The sequence below is a fragment of the Vigna unguiculata genome, chromosome 11, assembly GCF_004118075.2.
Source record: "Vigna unguiculata cultivar IT97K-499-35 chromosome 11, ASM411807v1, whole genome shotgun sequence".
NCBI lineage: Eukaryota > Viridiplantae > Streptophyta > Magnoliopsida > Fabales > Fabaceae > Vigna > Vigna unguiculata.
In genome coordinates this window covers 10988115-11013323 of record NC_040289.1, presented here as the reverse complement: position 1 = coordinate 11013323, position 25209 = coordinate 10988115, and the positions used below count along the sequence as shown (strand labels likewise).

At 34.4% G+C, this 25209-nt stretch overlaps 1 non-coding gene across 1 annotated transcript; it reads left to right on the top strand.

Annotated features, from left to right (window-relative positions):
* Window positions 1-16374: 16374 nt before the first annotated feature.
* TRNAA-AGC lies at window positions 16375-16447 on the top strand. The gene has a single exon. It is a non-coding gene; the product is annotated as a tRNA-Ala (tRNA).
* The last annotated feature ends 8762 nt before the right edge of the window (window positions 16448-25209 follow it).

Below are 25209 nucleotides of genomic sequence, written 5' to 3'. Positions count from 1 at the left end.
TTTGTCTGGCCTCAAGCCTAGTTTTTTTTCTAGCCTCTAAGCCTAGTTTTCCTTACTCTCAAATTAAAATAAAGGAAAAATGAAAAATGAAAAAAAAAAGCAAATTTCACTCATGCATCCACACATCCATGTAAGCATATCATATAGTTTCAAAAAGAAAATCATAACATGTCATCCATCATCACATCATGTCATTCATCATACTCCACAAAATCATTGAAAATCAAGACCCTCTGCGAGACACTGATCATTGATTTCTTTACATCAAGGCCCTCTGCGCGACAATGGTCATTGATTTCTTTGTCACATCGAGGCCCTCTACGATGCAATGGTCATTGATTTATTTACATCAAGGCCCTCTACGAGGAAATGGTCATTGATTTCTTTCTTTTCGATATAGACCCTCTCCTTGGTATTGGTTTAATATGTTTTTTCAAAAAGTCAGAAAAGAAAAAAATAAAACAAAGTGACTTGTCAGATCGTGACCCTTTACATGGTAATGGTCATTGAATCTTTTGGATATAGACCCTCTCCTCAAGATTGGTCTAATCTTTTCTCCAAAAGTCAAAAAAAGAAAAATTTTGGATCGGAACCCTTTACATGGTAATGGTCACTGAACCCTATTAATAGACCCTCTCCACGGGATTGGTCTAATTTGTTTTTTTTCCCAAAAAGTAAAAAATATTGTGTGTCGAATGGAGATCCTCTACTTGGTAATGGTCTCCTAGTTCTTTTCTTTAAGATAGAAACCATCTCCTCTAGAATGGTCAAGTTTGTCTTCAAATTTGTCTTCTTTTGAAACCCGAACAAAATTAATGTTTTTATCTTTACTTATCTTTTATTATGATAATATGAAAAAGTCAAATTTTTATATTATCTAGTAAAATCTAAGTAAAGAGGGGCAGTTGTCAACACCCAATTTCGTTCGGGTGAATAAATTTATTTTCAAAAAAAAATGTGAAACCAAATTTTCTTCAAAGATCTTTCAAACTTTAATTTTAGAAAAAAAAAGAGATGAAAAAAGAAAAAAATAGAAGAAAAAAGAAGGAAGAGCACAATTTGTTATTAATTATTACACCCCTTTTCATGAGCTAACAACTTAAATATTTTGTACTCTTTGTTCTTAATAGAGAAATTAGTGATATGATTCTAATCATTAGAAGCAATATCTCTTCAAATGATAAAAATCAATATTACTAGTAGGGATTGATTTTGTTGTTTTTTTTCTTCTAAAAAATATATATAAATGATCTAAAAAAAAGGCTTTCTTTATTTAGTTTTTGATATCTATCTTGTTGCTCATGTTGCAATGACATCCACATCCATTTTTAAATAACTTTAAAAAAATATTAAAAATTTATAAATGATAAAAAAATGAAAAAATAAAAGATAAAAAAAATTTATTTCAAGTGTGCAGCCACTCGCATCGCGTGACACCATTTTTAAAATAATTCAAAATACGAAAAATTTAAATAAAAAGGTTTTCAAAAATATAAAAAATTCAAATAATTTTCCAAATAGTGTTTTGTAAAGAACTACATAATCCTGATTCTCCATTCACATGGTGATATGTAGGAGCGAGGATTAATCCTCGTCGGGCCCAAAAAACCAAAAAATTATTTTTGTTTCTTTTGTACATCCTTTTATTGTTACTTTTGGGGAAAATTAAACATTTTGAAAAGCACATCTTTTTGCATATTTAATTAAAGGTACCGTCTTAGGACGGACGCTGTGGGGTGCTAATACCTTCCTCACGCGTAATCGACTTTCGGACACAAATCTGGTTTTTTAGCAGACGTTGTCTTATCTTTTTTGTTTTTCCGTAGTTTTCCAGAATAAACTATGGTGGCGACTCTAATCCTCTATTTTTACAAATTTTATTTTTAGTTCGTTATTCCATCGCGATTTCAGTTGCATGATTTTGTACACAATCAAGCAAATTAATGGTTAGGACGATCCACTTGCAAAATGTGGGAAGTGTTAGTATTATGGTACTTGATTTAGTCCTACATCGCTTAGAATAGTGAGATGTGGTTCTCTATTTTACTATATAAGAGACTCTATGTAAAGCTTTAAGATACACCAGAAATACAAATACTTCCTAGTGTAGTCGTGGACGTAGGCATACACATTGTACGCCGAACCACGTTAAATTCTCTGTGTCTATTTTTCTCTCCTTTATTCTTTCCTTTATTGCCTTGTTCCTAACAATTGGTATCAAGAGCCATTTTTCTTAGTATGCTCTGTGGTTGCAGCATTGTTTGATCTTCCACATCAGAAAAGATTTGGTTTCTATTTTTCTTCTTCTTGGGGATCTCATTTTAGAGAAGTAGTGGGAGCTTTGGTCAAAAGCCGCAGCAGGAGCTTTGGTCAAAGACAGCAGGAGCTTTGGTCAAAAGCAGCAGGAGCTTTCGTCAAAGCAGCAAGAGCAATGGCATTAGAAGAAGGGAAGGTGAGGATTGAGAAGTTTGATGGCAGTGACTTCGGGTTCTGGAAGATGCAGATAGAGGACTACCTGTATCAGAAGAAGTTGTATCTACCCTTAACAGGGCAGAAGCCAACTGACATGGAGCAGGCGGAATGGGATTTGTTAGATCGGCAGACACTCGGTGTGATCCGGTTGACATTAGCCAAGAATGTTGCGTTCAACATCATGAACGAGAACACAACCGTAGATTTGATGAAGACATTGTCAAATATGTATGAGAAGCTATCTGTAGCCAATAAAGTGTATTTGATTCGCAGGCTTGTCAACCTAAAAATGGGTGAAGGTAACTCAATTACTAATCATATTAGTGAATTCAATACAATTATTGCGCAGTTGACATCAATGCAGATAACATTTGATGATGAGGTGAAAGCATTAATTTTATTATCATATCTTCCGGAAAGTTGGAGTGCAACTGTTACTGTAGTTAGTAATTCTACAAGTAATAGTAAGTTGAAGCTTGATAACATCCGTGACTTGATCTTAAGCGAAGATGTTCGCAGGAAAAGTTCAGGGAAATCTTCCAGTTCTAGTTCCAGTTTAGCATTGAGTACTGAAACTAGAGGAAGAAGTAGCCAGAAAGGTCGTAATCAAGGCCGAGGCAGATCAAAGTCTAGAAAGAAATCAAAACCAAAATTCCGGAATGATATCACTTGTTGGAATTGTCAGAAAAGGGGTCACTTTACAAATCAATGTAGGGCTCCAAGGAAGAACAACAACAAGAGGCAAGATGATGATCAATCAGCAAATGCAGCAACTGATGAAATTGAAGATGCACTATTATGTAGTCTAGATAGTTCTATTGACTCATGGATTATGGACTCAGGTGCGTCATTTCATACTACACCTTCCTTAGAATTATTATCTAACTATGTTCCAGGAAAGTTTGGGAAGGTCTACCTTGCAGATGGAAAATCTCTTGATATTATAGGAAGAGGTGATATCAATATCAGAACCTCTAATGGAAGTGTGTGGACTTTGAATAATGTCAGACATATTCCTGCCTTAAAGAGAAACTTAATACCTATAGGGCAGTTGGATGATGAAGGTCATTACACCACCTTTGGAGATGGACACTGGAAAGTAATGAAAGGTAACCTTGTTGTTGCTCGTGGAAAGAAGCGAGGATCTCTTTAGATGATTGCAAATGAGGATATGATATCAGTTGCAGAAGTTGGCAACAGTTCCTCTTTGTGGCATCAGAGACTTGGGCATATGAGTGAGAAAGGAATGAAGCTCATGGTCTCAAAAGGTAAAATACCTAACTTGAAGCATGTTGACGTTGGACCTTGCGAACATTGTATCTTTGGAAAGCAGAAAAAGGTTAGCTTCTCCAAAACAAGTAAGTCATCTAAAGTTGAAAGACTAGCACTAGTGCATACATATGTTTGGGGGGCAGCTCCAGTGAAATCTCTTGGAGGTTCACTGTATTACGTAACCTTCATTGATGACTCTACAAGAAAGGTATGGGTTTATTTTCTTAAAAATAAATCTGATGTGTTTTCTGTGTTTAAAAGGTGGAAACAGGAGGTTGAGACTCAAACAGGTTTAAAGATTAAATGTTTGAAGTCTGATAATGGTGGAGAATATGACAATAATCAATTCAAGGAGTTTTGTTCAGAGAATGGGATCAAAATGATCAAGACGGTTCCAGGAACACCAGAACAAAACGGTGTAGCAGAAAGAATGAACAGAACCTTGAATGAGAGAGCAAGATGTATAAGAATCCAGTCAGGATTACCCAAGGTATTTTGGGCAGATGCAATAAGCACAGCAGCCTATCTCATAAATAGAGGACCGTCAGTTCCTTTAGGCTATCAATTACCTGAAGAAGTATGGTCTGGAAATGAGGTAAACATTTCACATCTGAAAGTTTTTGATTGTGCTTCATATATTTTGTTGAACTTTAATAGTAGAGATAAATTGGACCCTAAGGCAAAGCGATGCTATTTCATTGGCTATGGATCTGACATGTATGGCTACAGGTTTTGGGATGACCAAAACAAGAAAATTATCAGAAGTAGAAATGTTACTTTTAATGAAAACATGTTCTATAAGGACAGTACTGCAGAATTTGCAAATGCAAATAAAAAGCCAGAGCAGGTATCATTAGAAGAAGTTTCAGAAAGTGATGTAGCCAATAGAAGGCAGAATACAGAAGTAGAGCCTGAGTCAAAGCCCGAGTCAGAGTTTGGGTTAGAACCTGAACAGATAGTAGAGTCAGTAACTCCTGAATTACCGACTAGAAGGTCTAGCAGAACAATTGTAGCACCACAAAGGTACTCCCCTTCATTACATTACTTGATGTTGACTGATGCTGGTGAGCCAGAGCATTTTGCTGAGGCTATGCAAGGAGGTGAATCTATTAAGTGGGAGCTAGCAATGAAAGATGAGATAAAGTCTCTTCAGAAGAATAAGACATGGTCTTTAACCAAGCTTCCAGAAGGAAAGAAGGTTTTGCAAAACAGGTGGGTCTATCAGTTAAAAGAAGAACCAGATGGCAGCAAATGATATAAGGCCAGACTCGTAGTGAAAGGGTTCCAACAGAGACAAGGAATTGACTTCACAGAAATTTTCTCTCCTGTTGTCAAGATGACTACCATCAGAGTTATCTTGAGTATAGTAGCTGCAGAAAATCTTCATCTAGAGCAGATAGATGTGAAAACTGCATTCCTACATGGAGATCTTGAGGAAGAAATCTTTATGGCACAACTAAAAGGTTTTAAAGTACAAGACAAAGAGAATCTTGTATGCAAGCTTCATAAAAGTTTGTATGGGTTGAAACAAGCACCGCGACAATGGTATAAGAAGTTTAATGAGTTTATGAGAAACTCAGGATTTCACAGATGTGAAGAAGATCATTGTTGTTACGTGAAGAAATATGTTGATAGTTATATCATTCTTGCCTTGTATGTTGATGACATGTTAATTGCTGGTGCTAATATGGCAGAAATTGACAGGTTGAAGAAACAATTGTTAGAAAATTTTGAAATGAAGGATCTTGGTCTAGCCAAGCAAATTCTTGGTATGAGAATTTTCAAGGATAGATCTAAAGGTATTCTAAATTTATCTCAGGAAAAATATATAGAAAAATTACTTAGCAGGTTCAATGTTGGAAATGCTAAAACCAGGAATACACCTTTGGGAACTCACTTAAAGTTCTCAAAAAGGCAATCTTCTCAGACAGAGGAAGAAGAAAATCACATGTCTAAAGTGCCATATGCATCTGCAGTAGGGAGTTTGATGTATGCTATGGTTTGCACCAGACCTGATATAGCACATGCAATGGGAGTTGTGAGCAGGTTTCTATCCAATCCCAGAAAGGAGCATTGGGAAGGCGTGAAGTGGATATTGAGATATTTGAAGGGCACTTCAAAGATGCATTTGTCCTTTAAAAGAAGTAATCTCACTTTACAGGGGTTTTCTGATGCAGATTTGGGAGGTGATTTGGATGGTAGAAAGAGCACAACAGGTTATATTTTTACGTTGGGTGGCACGGCTATCAGTTGGAAGTCCAAACTTCAAGGAAGAGTCTCCCTTTCAACCACTGAAGCTGAATATATAGCTATCTCAGAAACAGCAAAAGAGATGATATGGTTGAAGAATCTTCTAAAAGAATTAGGAAAAGGGCAAGATGAACATTCATTGTTTAGTGACAGTCAAAGTGCCATTTGTCTTGCTAAAATCCAATTCTTCACTCCAGATGCAAACACATTGAATTGAAGTATCATTTTATCAGAAACTTGATAAATGATGGAGATTTGATTTTGTTGAAGATTCCAGGTGCAGAGAATCCAGCTGATATGTTAACCAAGACTGTCACAACAACTAAGTTGAGGCTTTGCATTGCCTCAATTGGCCTTCGAGAAAATTGATGATGAAGGCACTACACTAGGTGGTAATGTAAATCAAACCCCAAGTGGGAGAATTGTTAGTATTATGGTGCTTGATTTAGTCCCACATCGCTTAGAATAGTGAGATGTGGTTCTCTATTTTACTATATAAGAGACTCTATGTAAAGCTTTAAGATACACCAGAAATACAAATACTTCCTAGTGTAGTCGTGGACGTAGGCATACACATTGTACGCCGAACCACGTTAAATTCTCTGTGTCTATTTTTCTCTCCTTTATTCTTTCCTTTATTGCCTTGTTCCTAACAGGAAGAATGGTGCCAATGATACTTGTGGATGTGGAGAGTGACAATGACTTGCGGATGTGAGGACTGAGGGAAAGAGGGGCGGCTAGGTTAAAACATTTGGAGGTGGGGCTTAGTGTTTGCGCATTAAATATGAGAGCGAAAACAAAATGATTTTGTTTTTACTGAAGGGTAAAGTAGAAATTAAAAATTGATTTGGAAGTATAGGAGAAGTGATTGAAGGTGCAGGGAGAAGCCCCCTTACATGGGAGAGTTCATTTTCAGACTATTTTGGAGCATTGCTCCAAGCCATGGAGTACATCGGTTTCCATTCATTTTCAACCTCATTAGAATTATAAAATTAATATTATACTTTTCTTGTTCTCTAAGAAACTTTCCTCTGGAGATGAGTTTGTATTTGAAAACATAGAAGCTGCTTTCCATCACAATTTCTTCAATTTTTTGAAATAATTAAATAAGTAAACAAATGTATTAAAAACAATTAAATCAATATATAAAATTGTAAGTAAATGTGCAACTATATTTGAAAATATAATTGTACAACTAAAAACATCAAATAAAGTCACCTGATACACTTTCAAAATTAAAAGAAATTACAACACATAATTGACAAAAGTAATTAATTTTTTTCTACTTTTTCTGAATTCTCTTCTCCAAATTATCTTCAACTCCTTCCTACAACAAAGATAAAAACAAAAAATATCAAGTTGTGAAGGCTATACTTTTTCTTTACTTCCAACTTTAATACATGTTACTGGAGGCCGAGAATGAAAGAAAACTTCACTTCCTTTTATTTGATTCAACTCCTAGAAGACCTTCAATTATGAAGTTGGTAACATGCATAAGGTTAAAAAGCTGCAATAGAATGGTCATAACATAATTCATTATAAATTTAAATAAACAAACTACTCATCGTATTAAACAACAATTACTTTGAATATTACTTAATGATTTTTATTATGTGTCTTCAAAACTCTATTATCAAGTTGTGGCCTCATAAAACCCCCCACCAAAATGACCCAAAGAAAAAATGGCATGATATTATAGTTCAGAACACCCTACATGATATTAACGACATAATTTGTAAATAGCACACTATTTGACCTTTTAATTACCCAGGTTCAATGAGAGAATCACACATGCAACACTCAAACATGCTTACCAACCATTTGATCTCCAAACAATAAAACAATAACAAAACACTCCTACCACCTCAACTTAACACAACTAAAACATAAACACCACCACGACAAACAAAAGATACAATAAAAAACAACAAAATCCCACTTTCTTGACACCATCAATGAAGTGATTTCCAAGTAAGGGCATATCATATTTTCAAATCTAAAAGAAAGTTGTGACATTTTACAACTTAATGGTTGTAACATGTCATTTTTCAATTTGTGAAAGGTTGCATAAAAAATTTCACAAACTTTAGGTACCTCATCATAACCAGGAGCATGTGTTGTAGTAGAGGAGCATGAAGAAACTACAATACTTTCATTACCTAATGCTTGTGAAGAATGTGCAATACTTTCATTACTTAACGCTCGTTCAATCATTTCTTTTATAACATTCTCATCTTGGATTTTCTTGCTTAAGCAAGAATTTTGAGGATTACCTTCAAATCTTGAATCTTCTCTACATCTTTTATGAATTGCATCATTTTCTTGATTTTTCTTCAATATTATGGATGTCATAGTATTCCATAGGATGAAATGTTTGTTTCTTAGATTTATTTGAGTTTTGAATAGAACATCGGAACTTAGACTAACAAAAAAAATATTATTGTTATGAATGAATAAAATATTATTGATTTGTCAAATATATTTCATAAGTACAAATAAACTTACAATAATCTCATCTAATGTGTCTTCATCCATGACTTTTGTTTTTCGATTAAGATGATCTTGTCGATTTTGACTAGATGATCTTATCGAGTTGTAAGAAACATTTCAGTTCTAACAAAATTTTCTTCATGAGCTTTCTCAACACTTTATGAATCAAAAATTGAAAATTAGTAGTAAAACATATATTAATGAAAAGCCTTAGACATATAAAATGAGACATCAATATCATCATATGAGTGTTATCTTCCATATTATCACTTACTAATTGATAAGGTATTTTTTCTCCATGGAAAACTCAAACATTGTAGCCTCATACAAAGCCCATGGCTATTAAGTGCTCAAACACAACATTTCTTCTTGTCCAATAACAATTTTTACAACTCGCATAAGGATATAAAATCTCTCGTCCTTGAGGTCTTCCTATACTACTATACGCAATATGTAAAAAGGACACAAAATCATTTATATACTCTTTACTAAACCTTGAATGTTTAGTCCACTCTTTCTCCATCACCAGATTTGGTTTTCCTTGCCTAAAGCCCTTTAAGATAAGGGTGCTAAGGAATAGTATAGAACCACCATAAAGCACATCACTATCAATGTTAAAAAAAAATCCAACTGCATCAAAAGATAAAGAAGAATCAATTACTATAACTTAAATGCACAAAGCTTCTTATTGTCTTAGAAAAATAAGGGCTTAAAAAATATATTGATAAAAGGAATCACTATCATCTATGTTCCCACCTCAAATCTTTTAGAAATTAAACTTGTATTCAAGGTGATACTTTAATACAAAAAAAGTCATGATAAGAAAACTAGGATGATTTTAAATGATAAAGTATCTAATAGATGAAATAGGATGATTTTGAAATTCAAAAGAGTCATTATATGAAATGAATATGAAAGAAAATTAAGAGTAGAAACAATAAAATCTGAAAGTTTATTAAAAAAACTTGATGATGTGCCCAGAGGATGGACAATGGATAGTATTAAGCAAACATGCCAATTAGCACAAAAGAGTAAGACTCAATTGCCTCCTTATTTTGGTTTACTAGACAATGTTTCTCCTTCTAAAAACTTAAGAGAAAGAAAATATGTGCTTCTCCTCTCTTGTGAAAACATATAACAAGGAAAGGATCAATACTACGTCAATTTATTATGCTATAGATATATGTACATTGGGGTGCAGGTATAGAAAACTTGGTGGTGATGTTTCTTATTGTTCTTTGGAGGAATCTACCATGAGGAAAGGCTAGAAGAGAAGAGGATCGATGCAACAAAGAAGGTTGAAAGAACAAGAAGGAAATGTGATCAGAAAACATGGGAAGAGAAGGATCTACTGTCTCTCGATACCATAACAGACTTTGTGCCAAAGGTAAAAAGGAAGAGAGAAATTGTATATTATTCGAAAAGAAAGTAGAGTACAATGATAATGTATTTGAATTGAAAAAAGAAAGTGAAAAACATATGTGGAGAAGGAAGAGGGGAAAACAATGTATATGTTACAAAGAGAGCGAGAAGCGAAAGGGAAAAGAGGCCCAAAAATAGCAGAGGCCCAAAAGAAGCATTTTGTCAGAGAAGAGAAAGTCTCAGAGATAAAAGATCAAACACTTGGAAATGGCTGAGCGAGGACCTAACATTGATCGATACAGGTTTAAAATAATATGTAGAAGGAGATTTTGTCAACCTCCTCAAGCTAGGAATAAATATTTTGCATTCCCAACTTGGAGAGATGTTGTGTGAAGGAAGCCAAAAGTAAGGGTTTGGTAAATATGTCTATAGCTTGGTGAGCGGAGGGAATGAGGAGAAGCTTGATTATACCATGAGCAATCTTCTCACGGATGAGGTGGTAGTTGATTTCTTTACGTTTGGTGTATTTGTGGTAGACTAGATTGGAGGCTATTTGGATGGAAAAGTGGTTGTCGTAGTATAGCAAAGTAGGTAAAGAGAAGGAGGTGTGAAGGTCGTGAAGGAGATATGTTAGCCACTAGACTATGCAAGTTGTGGAGTCTAAGGCACAATATTTATCCTTGGATGAATTGCATGATATGCTCTGCTACTTTCTTGATTTTCAAGAGATAAGGGATTGACCAAGGTATATGGAGAATCTAGTAACTGATTTTCGCGTCTCCGGACATGTGGCCCAGTCAGAGTCATTGTAGGCTTTAAGCTTTACGGCTGTGTTGATTGGGAAAAACAAACCACTGACATGGGAGTTTCGAGGTAGCGAAAGACACAAAAGGCGATTTGCTTGTGGGAAGCAGTGGGAGCAATTATGAACTGGCTAAGATTGTTGACAGAGAAGGAGATGTCAAGATGCGTGTTGGTGAGGTAAATGAGACGTCCTATAAGCCTTCTATAGGAGGAAGTGTCCTCATGCTCAAGAAGCTGGCCAGTTTTGTTGCAAAAAGTGCATAGTTTGCCAAGATTTGAAGTTTTACTTTGTTTGATATCGTGACCAGGAAACCATGCTTGCGGTAGTAGACGACTTCAATTTGGCCATATTTATGACAAAAGTGAAAACATTAGGGGAGGATACAATAAGAACATGGGAAGAGCTGGTGATGGAGGAAGGAGGAAATTTACCCGATGCAGGAGTGTCATAATCGGGTAGAGAGGAGTGGCGAGAGGCAAGTTGTCTTTCCTACCGGATAACAGGAGAGAAAATTTTGGTGACTGCAGACATGGGATCTAACAAAGCATGTGAGACTTGATGTTGGTAAACAGATCATTGAGACCATGGAGGAACTGGATGGAATGATCTTTGAGTTTTCTTTTAGTAAAGATAAAATAAAGGTTGCAAGAACATTTGGTTGGGGATGTGCATATAGGGTTGAGCTTGAAATTCTCTAATTCATCCTTCAAGGTTTTAAGTTTGGTGAAGTAATCAAAAACAAAAATATCCCTTGATGAAGAATAGTGGCTTCCATTGGAAATTTGATATATGCGTACAATCACCTTGAGAAAAATGAGTTTTCAAGTCAGACCAGATGGCATAAGCTTGGTCCATCCATTAAAGGCGAATTGAAATGGACACAAAATGGACAAGCCAAGACACAACCATGCTATTGTAGTGGTGCCAAGATGCGACAATGGAGTCAATTGTGGTAGGTTGGACAGTAGTTCCAAGAACAAATTCGATCTTGTTCTTGGCGTTGAGAGCGATGAGCATGCTACAGCTTAAAGAGTGGTAGTTAGAGATGTCGAGAACAAGTGAAACCAAGGCAATTGTTGGATTCTCATTCGGGTGCCGGTAAAGAAAACTTGGTGATGATGTTTCTTGTTGTTCCTTAGAGGAATCTTCCATGAGGAAAGACAAGAAGAGAAGAGGATAAAGGCAACAAAGAAGGTTGAAAGAATAGGAAATAAATGTGATCAGATAACCTGGGAAGAGAAGAATCTACTGGCTCTAGATACCATAATAAACTTTGTGCCAAAGTTGAAAATGAAGAGAGAAACTGTATATTATTTGAAAAGAAAGCAGAATACAACGATAGAGTATCTGAACAGAAACAAGAATGGGAAAAACATATGTGGAGAAGAAAAAGGGAAGAACAATATATATGTTACAAAGAGATCAAAAAGCAAAAGGGAAAAGAGGCCTAAAAATAGTAGAGGCCAAAAGAAGTGTCTGTCAAAGAAGAAAAAGTCTTTGATACAAAAGATCAAACACTTGGAAACAATTGAGCGAGGACCTAGGTTTAGAGCAATATATAGAAGGAGATTTTGTCATATTGCAAACTAAGCAAAACTAAAATTAAAAGCATTCAATGTTTATACCATGTTTGTCTCGGAGAATCAAATAGAGATGATAAAATTAACGGTTGAAGATACTGCATTCAACTCTCTTTTCAGTTTTCTAAGAAGTTATTTATCTTTTATAATTTAAGTTTTTTATTTTAATATAATAATTGATAACTGATTGTAAAAATACGCACCCCAAAACTTAGAAAAACCTCAAATACTAATCTCACAAATCAAGAGGGATGTCCCACCTTATACAATAAAGATAGAAACAATTAGAAGCAACATCTACAACATCTCTAACATACAATTACTAATTTCTCGATCCACGAACATTTAAGTAATTTACACTAACTAAAAAAATTTGTTATACCATAAATATTTATGAAAATATCAAAACTTTCATCATAGTCTATTGAGAATCACTTGAGGCATCAATTTAATTGTTGTTTATTAAATCTTTCAATTAGGAACTTTCGGTGCAAAATAATGTAAAACACAACCAAAAAGATTTACCTTTCTCTTTAACTATCAACTTTCCTAGTAGGTATAAATAATGCATATATGTATCATTTCAGAGGGTTAGTTACATTTGCTGTATGATAATGCAATTGTAGGCCACTCATTATTCTCTCGCCAAAATTTAGAACCTAGTTTGTCAAATAATGGATCAATCCATAAATTATTTAAGTTCTTTTATTATTTTTAAATATTTACCTTTGAGATGTTTGTATATATTAAAATATTAAAATAATATAAATATATTTTAAGTTTTTATTAAATAATTTATATTATTAAGGTAATAAATTAAAATAGTTATTATATTTACAAATTAAATTAATTTATTATAATTAAAAATTAAAATTTAATTTGTAAGTGTTTTAATTTAATAATGTTATTATATATTTGTATTTTTGGAAGAATATAATATTTTTTAAATTATTTTTTATTTTAATTTTAGTCTAATTATGTAACATCTCATTTAATAGCTTTTAAACTACTAAATAAAGCATTATATGGTGATAACCCAAAGCAGATAGCATGGAAGTTAGGTATAATCTTATACAGTCATCTAAAACTGAGTAATGACAATACTTTATGTACAAGACCTCTAGAAAAAAGGGAAGGTAAATTCTAACTACTTACTATAAAACACACCTATCTACAGGACCTCTGGATACTATTGCTTAGTCCTACTATCAACACCACGCAAAAACTCTCCACCTGCAGCCTCCTCTGCTCACACATTTAAGTGATCATTGCAAAGAATGAAACAAAGGGTAGACAAACATAAAACACGTAGGGTAAGCTAATAATGATTTAAAGAAGGTTACATTAGAGTAAGAGCATAATAACAATAAATTATCACAAATTCACACAGGAACATTCCAATACTCACACGTCATTCAACTCTAGACTCAATTATCCAAATATATGTAATTAACATCGGACCTCTTGGTGGCTTGCACCAGTGTACGATTCCCAAACTCTGCAGAGTTTGAGCTCAAGGGGTTATCACCCAATCATCACACCAGGTAAGTCTCCTTCGCACCAAAGACTTGATCAAGTCCAATGGCTAAGACCTCTTACTACTCCTCACGACATAACTCATTATACTCTATATGAGCCTTAATGGTTATTGGAGCGTCAGGATACTAACCAAAAATGAGTCCTTATGTCTTTGCATACCCTACCTCATCCATACTTAGAATTTCTCCACGAAATTCCTCCATAATTCACATACAACAGGTCCATATTCACCCAATCTCACTCAAAGCATACCAAGACAGTCAAAATAATCCATTTCAAATTAGTTAATGCAATGAAACACATCAAAACAGCAAACACATGAAATCTGGCAGCCAACACTCAGCCTCAAATTCCAATGCTCAACCTCCGCATTAAAATTTCGTTCCAAACATGCAGGGGTCCCAGCGCTCGAGCACCGCTCGGCTGGTGCTCAACCTCATTCTTCTCACATTTTTCAACGCTAGGCACCGTTGGGCTGGCGCTCAACGCTGATCCTCTCGCATTTTTCAAGGCTCAACCTCACTCCAAAAAACAACACAGATTCTGGTTTTCATTGGGAGATGTTTCACTTGATTTCATGACCCAAATTGGCACCTCCATGGCATTATTGTCTAGTTTTCAAAATGGTTTTCAAGCAAAGTGAGATGATACCAATTAGAGCCATGATTCAAGTGTTCATTTTCCAATTCAACCTCAATTCACACAATGCAATCACAATTTCACTTATACCAAACATCAAACAATTCACATTCCATCACACTTCAAACAATCAATTCTAATTACACACAATTACATTCATTGTATCCTCTAATTAAACTTAATTATAAGCTTCCCTTACCTGATTAACTCGCACAATCTACTACCAAAAACCTAAAACCCCTTTTCCATTGTTGATGCTCACAAATCAACCTAAAATTATCAGAAACATGATCAGAGAACATCATTAGAGCCACTGATCGATAGAGAATTTTTACAAGATACGCAAACCTCACATGCGATACAGATTACAGCACATGCAAGGTTTTCAAGAAAAGACCGAGAAAAGAGCATAATTATAACTTAATCAATTCAAGGTTCTGATCGGATAGACTTGGAGATCTCGCTGCAGTGATCACTATGGTGGTCTCTGATTTCAAAAAGGATGAGAGAATGGTAAGATATTTTAGATAGAAGTTAGAGAGAATTTAGAGGACGAAGTTTTAGAGAGATAGTGTTTTCTAAATAATGAGATTCTTTTATGAAATTTTTATTTATATATAAACAATTTATTATTAAAATAATAATAATAATAATAAGATCTCATTATTTTAAACACAGTCACTCTTTTAATGTGATTTTCTAGGTTCTCACAAATTAATTATTTGATTTTGGTGAAAAATTTTGAAATGGATTTTTTTTTTTTTTTACTTTCTAAATATTGATTCAGCTAGATAATTTGTAATAGTAGTGTACCAACAATATTAAAAACATCTCAAATGTTAGTTTATAATTTTTTATGTAGTTTTTATTTTTTTATTAATGTTTTCAATTTTCTTTTTTTTTTAATTTCTTTTTTTCACATATAAGGTCCGTGGCGTGCTATGAGGGAGTGCAGCACCATGTAGCGGTACAACATGTTTATCTTATATTCAATTTTATTTTATTTAATTCAAAACTAAGTTTTTTTAAAGTGTAGACCAATATCTTGAAATTAGAAACAAATTTATTATTTGTATTATACTGATATTTCTTTATTAAAGTTTATTTCTTTAAATGTTTCTAGAACTATTTATAGAGAATTAAAAAAATTATACTTCAATTATTTATTATTTCTTTATATATATCAATTACCACATATAAAATATTATACTCATAAGTGCATTTATTATAATCTAATATTTTGTTATATATTATTATTATATATATTACGATGATAATATGTATATATTGTACGATATTATAAAAATAATTATATTAATTTAGTATTATTTTCCATGACAGAGAGAAATTATATAAATAATTGAATGACAGTAATGGCAGTAGTAGATACTTACATCAAAATGGAAATAAAGCTCCTAAGATCAAAAGCTCCAATATCAAATTGAATTATATAAAAAAAAATATTTTATTGATTATAAAAATATAAAAATACGCTTTATTTATTCTTTTAGAGTTTTGATATATATAAATATATAAATATATATATATATATATATATATATAAAATTAAAAATTAAAATGCACAAAATGTATATATTTCTACGTTGAAAGTTTAATTGTAAACGTTAATTGTTTCAACTTTTAGAATATAAAAATACGTATTCTTAGTTGAAGCTAACCATTTCTCCAATTCAATATTGATGAGAATAATTATTAAAGCCTGGAAGATAGTCTCTAACATTCTAAATTATACATTTGTTGCAACAATATTTTTTGTCAAGTTAATAAATGAGCATTATAATTAGATTATTTTTTTCATCCATATCTTCAAGAAATAACATATTTAAATGAGGAGATATAAAAGATAAAATAATTTGTTTAAAAGCGTTTAACTTTAATCAATGATCATGCTTCGAAATTGAAAGTTTAAGAAAATAAGTAGGATATGATACTCATTTAACAAATGGGGATGTAGCTCAGATGGTAGAGCGCTCGCTTAGCATGCGAGAGGTACGGGGATCGATACCCCGCATCTCCAATCTTCCATTTTATGTGTTTAAGCTTCTATGTGGTTTTCTCAGACTTTGTGTTTTGGTATTTTTCTTTACAGCAATGATTCATAATTTTGGGAATCCAAGTTTTACAAAATTAATATAATAATTGATGATAGGCAGAATCCGGTGTCCATTTTCTTATAAATACGAACCTTTTTTCCTTCTTAAAATATTTACTACAAATTCTCAACATAAAGATTTTATGTCAAATAACATATTGGAACTTTCATTTTCAAAATACAATTTAGTTTCTAATTTCAAATATGCTATTTTTTATTTGGAAGGAAAAAGGTTGATGTAACCCATTTTGTTTGATTATTTTGACTTTATTAACTAAATTAGACACGAGTCATTTAACTCTCAATCAATTAATTTTGGATCTTTTAAGTTTTATTTGGATTTGAGGAGAAATTTGAGAGTAGAAAATAATAGCTTTAAGGGGAAGGAGGATAAAAAGTGAGATGGTTTGAATTAAGGAAAAAAAAAATGGAAAATGAAGAGAAATAAAAGAAAAATATTTTAACTTATAAAATTATAATATTATAAATTTAGTCTTATGGTTAAAATTAATTTAAAATAAAATTTAATCATTTAATATTTTTATTTTATTTATTTTTTTATTATAATAATAAAATATAATTATAAATATTTAGTTATTATATATTACATAGTAATTTAAAAAGATATAATAAAATGAATTAATTAAATATACTTTTTAATATTAATTATTAAATATTAAATTATTTTATTTTATAAGATATTAAAATTCAAATTATTCATTTAGATTATAATATTATTCATTATATTATAAATTTGAAATAAATATTTTATAAGATACTTCTAAGACTTTCTTCGCTATTCTATATGTTGGGTGGTGCGGAAAGTTAAAAAAAAAAAATTATTGTCTAGTTTTTCATGTTGTTGTTAGTAATTTCTATGCTTTCTTTACAAATTCAAGTTTTCAATCTTTCAGTTGCTGGAAATAAACGCACACTTTAAAATTTATGTTACTTCTTACGAAGTCTAAAGTAGTAAAACTAAAAGTTAGTATTATAAAGTAAGATTTACTTTTTACATTATAGTTTTTTGTCAACAAAATTAACTAACGTAGTTAGCTTATGGCACGTTAACTAATATATCATAAAGTTATTAATGTGTCAAAAAATATTAAATTAAAAATTATTACCGTAAAGTAATATTCGTTTTTCACAATACATTTTCATATGAAAGAAATTAACTAATAAACTCTAATAATGTTAGTTTATTGAGATAATACATTAATTGATATATCAACTTCGATATGTCATGTCAAGTTAAAGACAAGGTGAAAGTTTATATCTTTTAATGTGTTACTAGTATACTGATCCGTGCGAACGCACATGATGTGTTTGTTTTATTTTGTATATTAAAATAATAAAGTAGTGAAAGTATTATGTAATGAACTATTATGAAAATTAAGTTATATTGTTATAAATGTTGTCATACCAAAATCACACCAACACATCAATCCCATTTCATAGCCACAAATTTCCATGCATTTTCCAAGCCTCATATTTTAAATCAGGTAGATCCATTAATCAAACAATCCATAACTACCAAGCGAAGGAAAACAGCGTGACGTGCAGCGGGTCTCGCTCAAGCCAGATGTCCTCGCTTAGGCGAGAGGAGTACCATCGCTAAAGCTACAGACTCTCGCTTAGGCGAGACTGCGACAGTGGCCCTGGGGAGTTTGCGGGCGCTCGCTTAGGCGAGGCCATATCGCCTGAGCGAGATGGTTTTTCGCTTAAAAAAACAGTTCACTCGCCTGAGCGGGCACTCGCGCAATACTCCTGGGCGAGTTTCTGCAACTCTCGCCTAGGCGAGATGAGCTCGCCTGGGCGAGAACATTAGTTCACCATCTCCTGCTTCACGTGACAGAGACATTCTCAATGATAACCAGTTCATTCTTATTTCAAGACAAGCATTTTCCAGGCACAACAATCATAAAACAGAAGTGAAACAACCAACATATGACAAAAAGCGAAGAACCCTAGCTTCCCTTACCTAGAATGAGCTAGTACAAGGCCTCGACACCAACAACGGAGCACCACAACTCAAGGAACAAACTTAGAAGTTGGAAATAGCGGAACATCAAAGGAATGGGGTTACTATGGAACCCTAACTGGAAGTACGAAAATGTGACTTAGAAAGGATATGTAAAGAGCTGGAAAATCATTTACATGGAGTGGAAAATGAGATCGAGCTTGGGTAACCTTGACCAAGATTGGGGGGTTAAACCCTAGCAGAGAGTTTGCAGCTACTCTAGGAGGGAATAAGGGAAATATTTTTCTGAAAAAGAGACGAATGAGTAAGGTTAGGGCAGATTAGGGTCTTTGGCTCCCTATGGGCCAACCTTAGGCCCAATTGATTTGGGCAACCCTTTTAAAATTAGGGCAGAATAAAAGTTGGCCTTACATTCTCCCCAACAACAAAAATTTTCGTCCTCGAAAATTCATCGATGAGGTAGGAAGAAACTATGTTCTCCTTATCTCCTTTGAGAACCACCACTCAGACACGACTGATATAACGACTCCAATGCCTATAGCCACTGGAAACTTTGCCTCTGTGCTAAGCGACATGTGTTCAACAATGTAGATTGGTTTAGTCACTACACTTGAAATGGCTTCGAACTTGCAACCTTAAAACTTGAATGCTCCCTCAAAACTTGTCCAACTAACTTGTATCTGACATACTGACTCACTTCCCATATGCTCCTCATTACCTCTTGTAGGTTGTATCAAAGTCTCAGACGACTTTACGTCTCAAACCAAAGCATGTTCGTTATCACTTTCCATCACCTTGTTCACTCCTTTATGCCTCACTTCAGTGACTTGATCACCATGGAGCTTTGGCCTACCGCCCTACCATCAACACTCTTGACCACTTTTATGCGTAACGACACTCATAACATCTTGCCTCCTTTACTGACTTATACCAATGGTAACAAAGTCCACAACCAAGTCATTTCATTTCCAAATTAAACTTTCCTTTATTACAACCACCCAAGTCATTTCGGCATCTACCCTTCATTTATGATCTGCTAACCTTTAACTATCCTTCGACAAAAGCCTAAGAACTGGGTCTTTCCTTGGCTTATAATTTCTAGCTTTTATACCTATCAACTCTAAGATACTTCCCAAACTAAGATTTTTTTTTTGCTGAATTACTTCTTCCCCAACCTTGTCGAGAGACTCACTAGTTCTAGTCAGATGAGTAGGCTAATGAAATCTCCTCACACATTCTCTTTCCAACCCAAACACTTATGTTTCTTAACCAACTCTTACTCTCACCTCGTCAACTCGAGGATCTTGAATTTCCTTCTCTGACCAAACGTTTACGCCCACTTTCTCACTTCCACGTTAACATCCTAATTTGAAATCATAACTCAAACCATCTCCTACTCCTCTTGCACAACTTTCTCTGAGTAACTCCATAACTCCAATTCTAAATGATCACTAAACATCCTTACTTAGTACTCATAAGAACGCCGCCTTCGCGGTTTTATGAATAACCGATTGTCGTAGTAATTCACTAGGTCATGAGTAAGATAGTTCTTCCCACACACCTCTTACCCTTCATAGGTATCCCTTCTTTCCACGCCACTGCGCCACTCTGATCAACATACAAGTCACTCATTCGCTCACTCCAAATGATGCTCCTTTTAAGTCTGTCATGACAATGAAGCAATCATCGCTGAGGAACCTTCCTCTAAAACCTCTATGGAACTTGCAAAACCCTTTGGACTCACCTTTTTATAGTCTTAGCGTCCCATTTTCCCAACATTGTATCCACCCTTCCTAACTATATGTCTTGCTAGGCACTACAAGCTTTGTCAATACCTTTTCTTGCATATTCTAAAGACTCAGTTCGCACTTGGATACTTGCCGTTAAAGCTTGACGATACAGCTAACATGTTTAAGATTGCCTTAACTTCATCATGTTTCCACTCTTTACAACCATAGGCCCGAAAAGCCAATCCTCCCTTATCCAACGCTTTCCCTTGAACAATCTTTTCCACCACTACCTCTTCTCTAATGTTCACCAAATTTGCAATCATCCTTGTGGTTATACTTAGTATAAGCCACTACTTCTCCAACATCTCCTCCACCTCCGTATTTACTTCAGACTCGCAGTAGAAACCATTCCATTAGGGACTATTGTCTCAAGTTCCTCTTTAGGCACCAATGCAGAGGGGAACTTTATCACACCAAGGTCAAAACTTTGGTAGTTGTTCCACAACACGTCTATAACTCATTTACCACTGAGATCATCTTCGTCTATCATCCACTTTCCCTCGTCAGATGTTTTTGATTCACGTGAAGCTCTGCCCCCACTATTTAGCTTGATCCATACTTCACACGCTACCACTGAATCATCTCTTTTTAATCCAAAAACACCACCTCGTTGGTTGTCCCAGCTCATCGGAATGAGATTGAGAGAACAACTGATTCACCCTTGAGACTACGTCCCAACATCCATAATTCAGATCGGGTTTAAATTTAAATACTTTGATCACCACGAAGGCACCACACCCCCGAGCGGGTTTCCACTTGGTCGCAATTGTAGCAAAAACCATCGTCTCAACCTCAGTCTCTTCTTAAAGACAACCATGACTCTTTTACCATACTGGCGACATCAAGGAGTACACGATCCCAAGAAAATCGGCCCCTAGTCCAAGAATCTCTTCGTAAGGTGCATCTCTGTATGAGATTTATTCGTGCTAACAACTTTAGCATCAACCATCGTAGACACCATGTCACCCACTTAAAACTTCTCTTTTCATTTCCCCTATCATTGTGTTATGACATCAATTGGGTTGTCCTTCCATACGAGAATAACCTTTAAAAGGTGTGCCCCTCCTTCTGGTACGTGAAACCTTCCACTTTATACCCAGGGTCAGATGTCCTACTCATGGGAACTACTTTCCCCTTGAAGCATCCCACTAACAAATTTGAAAAGACCCATCATCACCTGCTGACTATTAATCATAGTATGAATCCCTTATGCCATTTCTTTCCTATCCATAAATGTTTCTTTCCCCTACTTAGGAACATCATCTTTCTGACTGATCAGTAAACCCTTATCCATCTCAGCCTCTCACTAGAGGTTTGCCATCCTTTCGCACTTCCCGGTCTCCTCCTTTCTTACCTTTCTCGTCGCTAAGCAATCCCTCCACTTTCTGCAACCTAAGGTTTGGCAATTGTCCATCTTCCACCACTCCAATAAGCACTAGATGTGACCATATGACTATATTCAATGACACTCCATCTAACACTATATGCATTTGCATAACTTGGAACCTCACCATCGTCGGGGTGTAGAATTAACTTGATTTCCTCAAACGATGTGACACTTGCATGTACTGATACCGCTCAGTGTTCTCACCCTTTGGATTCAACTCCTTTTAGAAAGCTTGTAGTATCTGTTTTTCGAGAGTCTATCCTTAAAGCTCCCTCTGACCAATCATTATTTTGGGAACTCTAGCATCTTCTCCAGTTTATTAATCCAAGACATTGAATCTGCATTCCCTTATCCCCGTAGACACTAAACACAAAGCACAGAGGCGCAACAAGACAAACTAGATTATACCAAGCAACAGTTTATCACTTACAAACAACGAACCCCATTTTGTCTGTCACCCCTCTTTCCCCAAACCATTAAAATTAAGAAAAGAAAACAACCTTTAATCTAGTCATGAGTGTGCACCCTCATTACTCTATCAAGGCATTTTTTGTTCCTAAAACCTTTGGTTTCACTAACAAACTTGACTAGACATGACTACTTACGCCTGCAAGGCACGACAAACCCACAACCTCACGTCATTCTAAGGACAAACTGCTCCGATACCATTAATGTAACACCCCATTTAAATAATAACTTTAATTTAAATGAAATGCCACATAGATAAAAATTTAGTGACAAGTCCTGGAGTATAAACGCTACTCTTGACAATATCTAGAGGATGCTAGGAGAAACCAAGACACACCACGATGTCGGATACAAACGAAATCCAAGGACTTCACAAAAGTTAATAGAGTACTAAAGAAAAAAGTAGTACATGGGCCATAGCCCTAAAGAAAAGCCCAAAGAAACATGAAGTTCAACCCAGGTAGACTATGCAGCGAAACCAATCCCTTCCCTGTTGACCTCGAGTACCTCTTGCATCTGCTTTCATTCATAAATTGATGATCATCGCAAAAGGAGAAGAACAACACACAAAACAATCAAATAAATAAGGTAAGCTAGAGCCAAAAAAAGATTTTATCATGCAATCAGATATACTTTCACAGTCCAATATACACACATCATCCAAGCATGTTCTGACCTTCAACTCAATACACTAAGACTCAACTCGACTCGACTCATCCGGATACATATAACCCGGTCGTATTCAGCAGATCCTTGCACTTGTGGTGGATACCTCTGCTCACCCTCGAGCTGCTCACCCCTGAGCTGCTCACCCTCGAGGTAAGTGTTACCAGTGTTACAATGAATCAATTCCCTCACGCACAAGGTTAGCCCTTAATGAGTTTCAAGCCTCCTGCTACTCTCACCACAGGAGTCAGTCCGCTCTAAGTGAGACTAACTGACTCCTTAGAGTGTCAGGATGCAATCCTTACCTTGAATCCTTATCAAGTTATATAGATGGTGCACCACCATGGACACCCACTAAGAGGAGCCATGGAATTACGTCCCGACCACTGAAGCACGACGTTGGAACCTCACCTAGAGATTTCAAGGAATTACACACTGACCATGGACCAAACATAATCAAATAAGTAAGTAATATGTTCAACGGTGATTGCTTCCTTGTCATGGCGGACATGAAAGGATCATTATTTTGAGTAAACAAACAAGTGACCTTATGTATGGATCAGAGTATTTACCAATAATTGAGACTTTACTTTGGTTAAAGGTATTTACTATGACATGAAAACGAAATAAACTCATTTAATCACATGAAAATTTCTAAATAAAATCAAAGTAAAGTCTCAATTAAATTTAAAAAACCTTGAACTCATATGATCAACATGCATATAGATTTAAAATCATTACTTTTTACGAGATTAAAAGATAAAAGACATAGATGAATTAAAACCTCAACAATAATAAAAAGAACAAAGAAATTAATTCATTCTAACCTCAAAATCCATAATGAAATTACAATGGAATCAACCCAAGAAGTTTAGCAATCCATGGAATACAAAAGAAGAAAAGAGAGAAGAAAAGAGAGAGAAAGGAAACGAAATTAGGCACCCCTAAGGGTTCCAAAACTCCGAAGTCCCCAGCTTGTTTTCTACTTCTCCCTTGGTCTCTTTATATAGGAATTGGACTAGGCTTTTCTGTTGCTAAAATCTCTCAAATATCTTTAAAATAAAGATAAATATAAATATTTAAAAATATTTGGAGAGATATAGAGTATTTGACAAATATAGTTGGTTGATAATATCAATATCTAATATAATTAAATAAATTAATTACTTAAAGATATATGATAAATTATCACCAATTAATATTTGTATTAACTTTCCAAATCAACCCTTTGCAATCTCCTCAAATTATCTTCTAAATAATCCAATATCTTCAAGATATTTTTGTTTGTTGTGGATCTAAAAAGATTCTAGAAGATCTTGTCATATTTAAAAAGATTTGGTAGTTAATATCTTTTAATATTTTATGATATAATTAAATAAGATAATTATTTAAAAATATCAAATAAAATATCTAAAGATATATTTTCCCAAATTATCTTCTATCATAAAGATAAAGAAAACCGCAAGGTCCAACTTTTTTTGTTCCTCTCTTCTTGGTTTAGCCAAACTTCTTCACTTTTTCAAGTTTTTCTTGCCGTCTTCATGTAATGCTTGACTTGAATTTTTATGCTTTTAATAATTTCTTATTCTTGGATTTATCTTTAAGGTGTCATGAAGCTTTAATCAATTTATTTCCACACCTCCATGAGCTCAACTTAGCTGCAGCTGCACTAACACATCTCAAAATATCCAAAGAACATTTATGCAACTAAAAAGCTATTTTTAACATGTTTTTGTATCTCATGCTCAATAAACCCAATTATAGGAAATCCTAATTAAATCAATCTTTAAACACACAAATTCAATTAAATACCCATAATTAAACACTAAATGAGGGCAAAAATACGCACTCATCAGTGATCTATCCATGACTAGGATGAAACTTGGGTGAAACTAAGTGCAGGTCCAAACTGACTAATGTTGAAGAATCAGCAGATGAGTTGTGGTTAAGGGTTAAATGCCACTCGAACCTAGACGTAGCTAGTTCTCCCCGAAATTAGTGTATGTGTGTGTGTGTGTAGAACATGAAACCGTAAGCTCCCAAGCAGTGGGAGGAGGCTAAGGCTAAGCCCATTAGAGTGACCGCATGCCTATTAAAGAATGAGCCGATGACTCATAGGCAGTGGATTGTCATTCCCTCATCAATAACTCTTGGTATGCTCCTACTATTGGTTATCCTATATTCATTTTGTAGTGGAACTTGCAATGTTTTAAAGTTTCCTTGAAAGAATGGAATAAAAATGTTTTTGGAAACATACATAAGTTAGTTGTGGATAATCAAGGCCTCTTTTCTAATATCATAAGGCCAACATAAAAGATGACTTACATTTTTCTCTGGATTGTTAAGATATTTATTGGGAGTAAAAAGCTAAAATGAATTCGTTTAAAGGTGA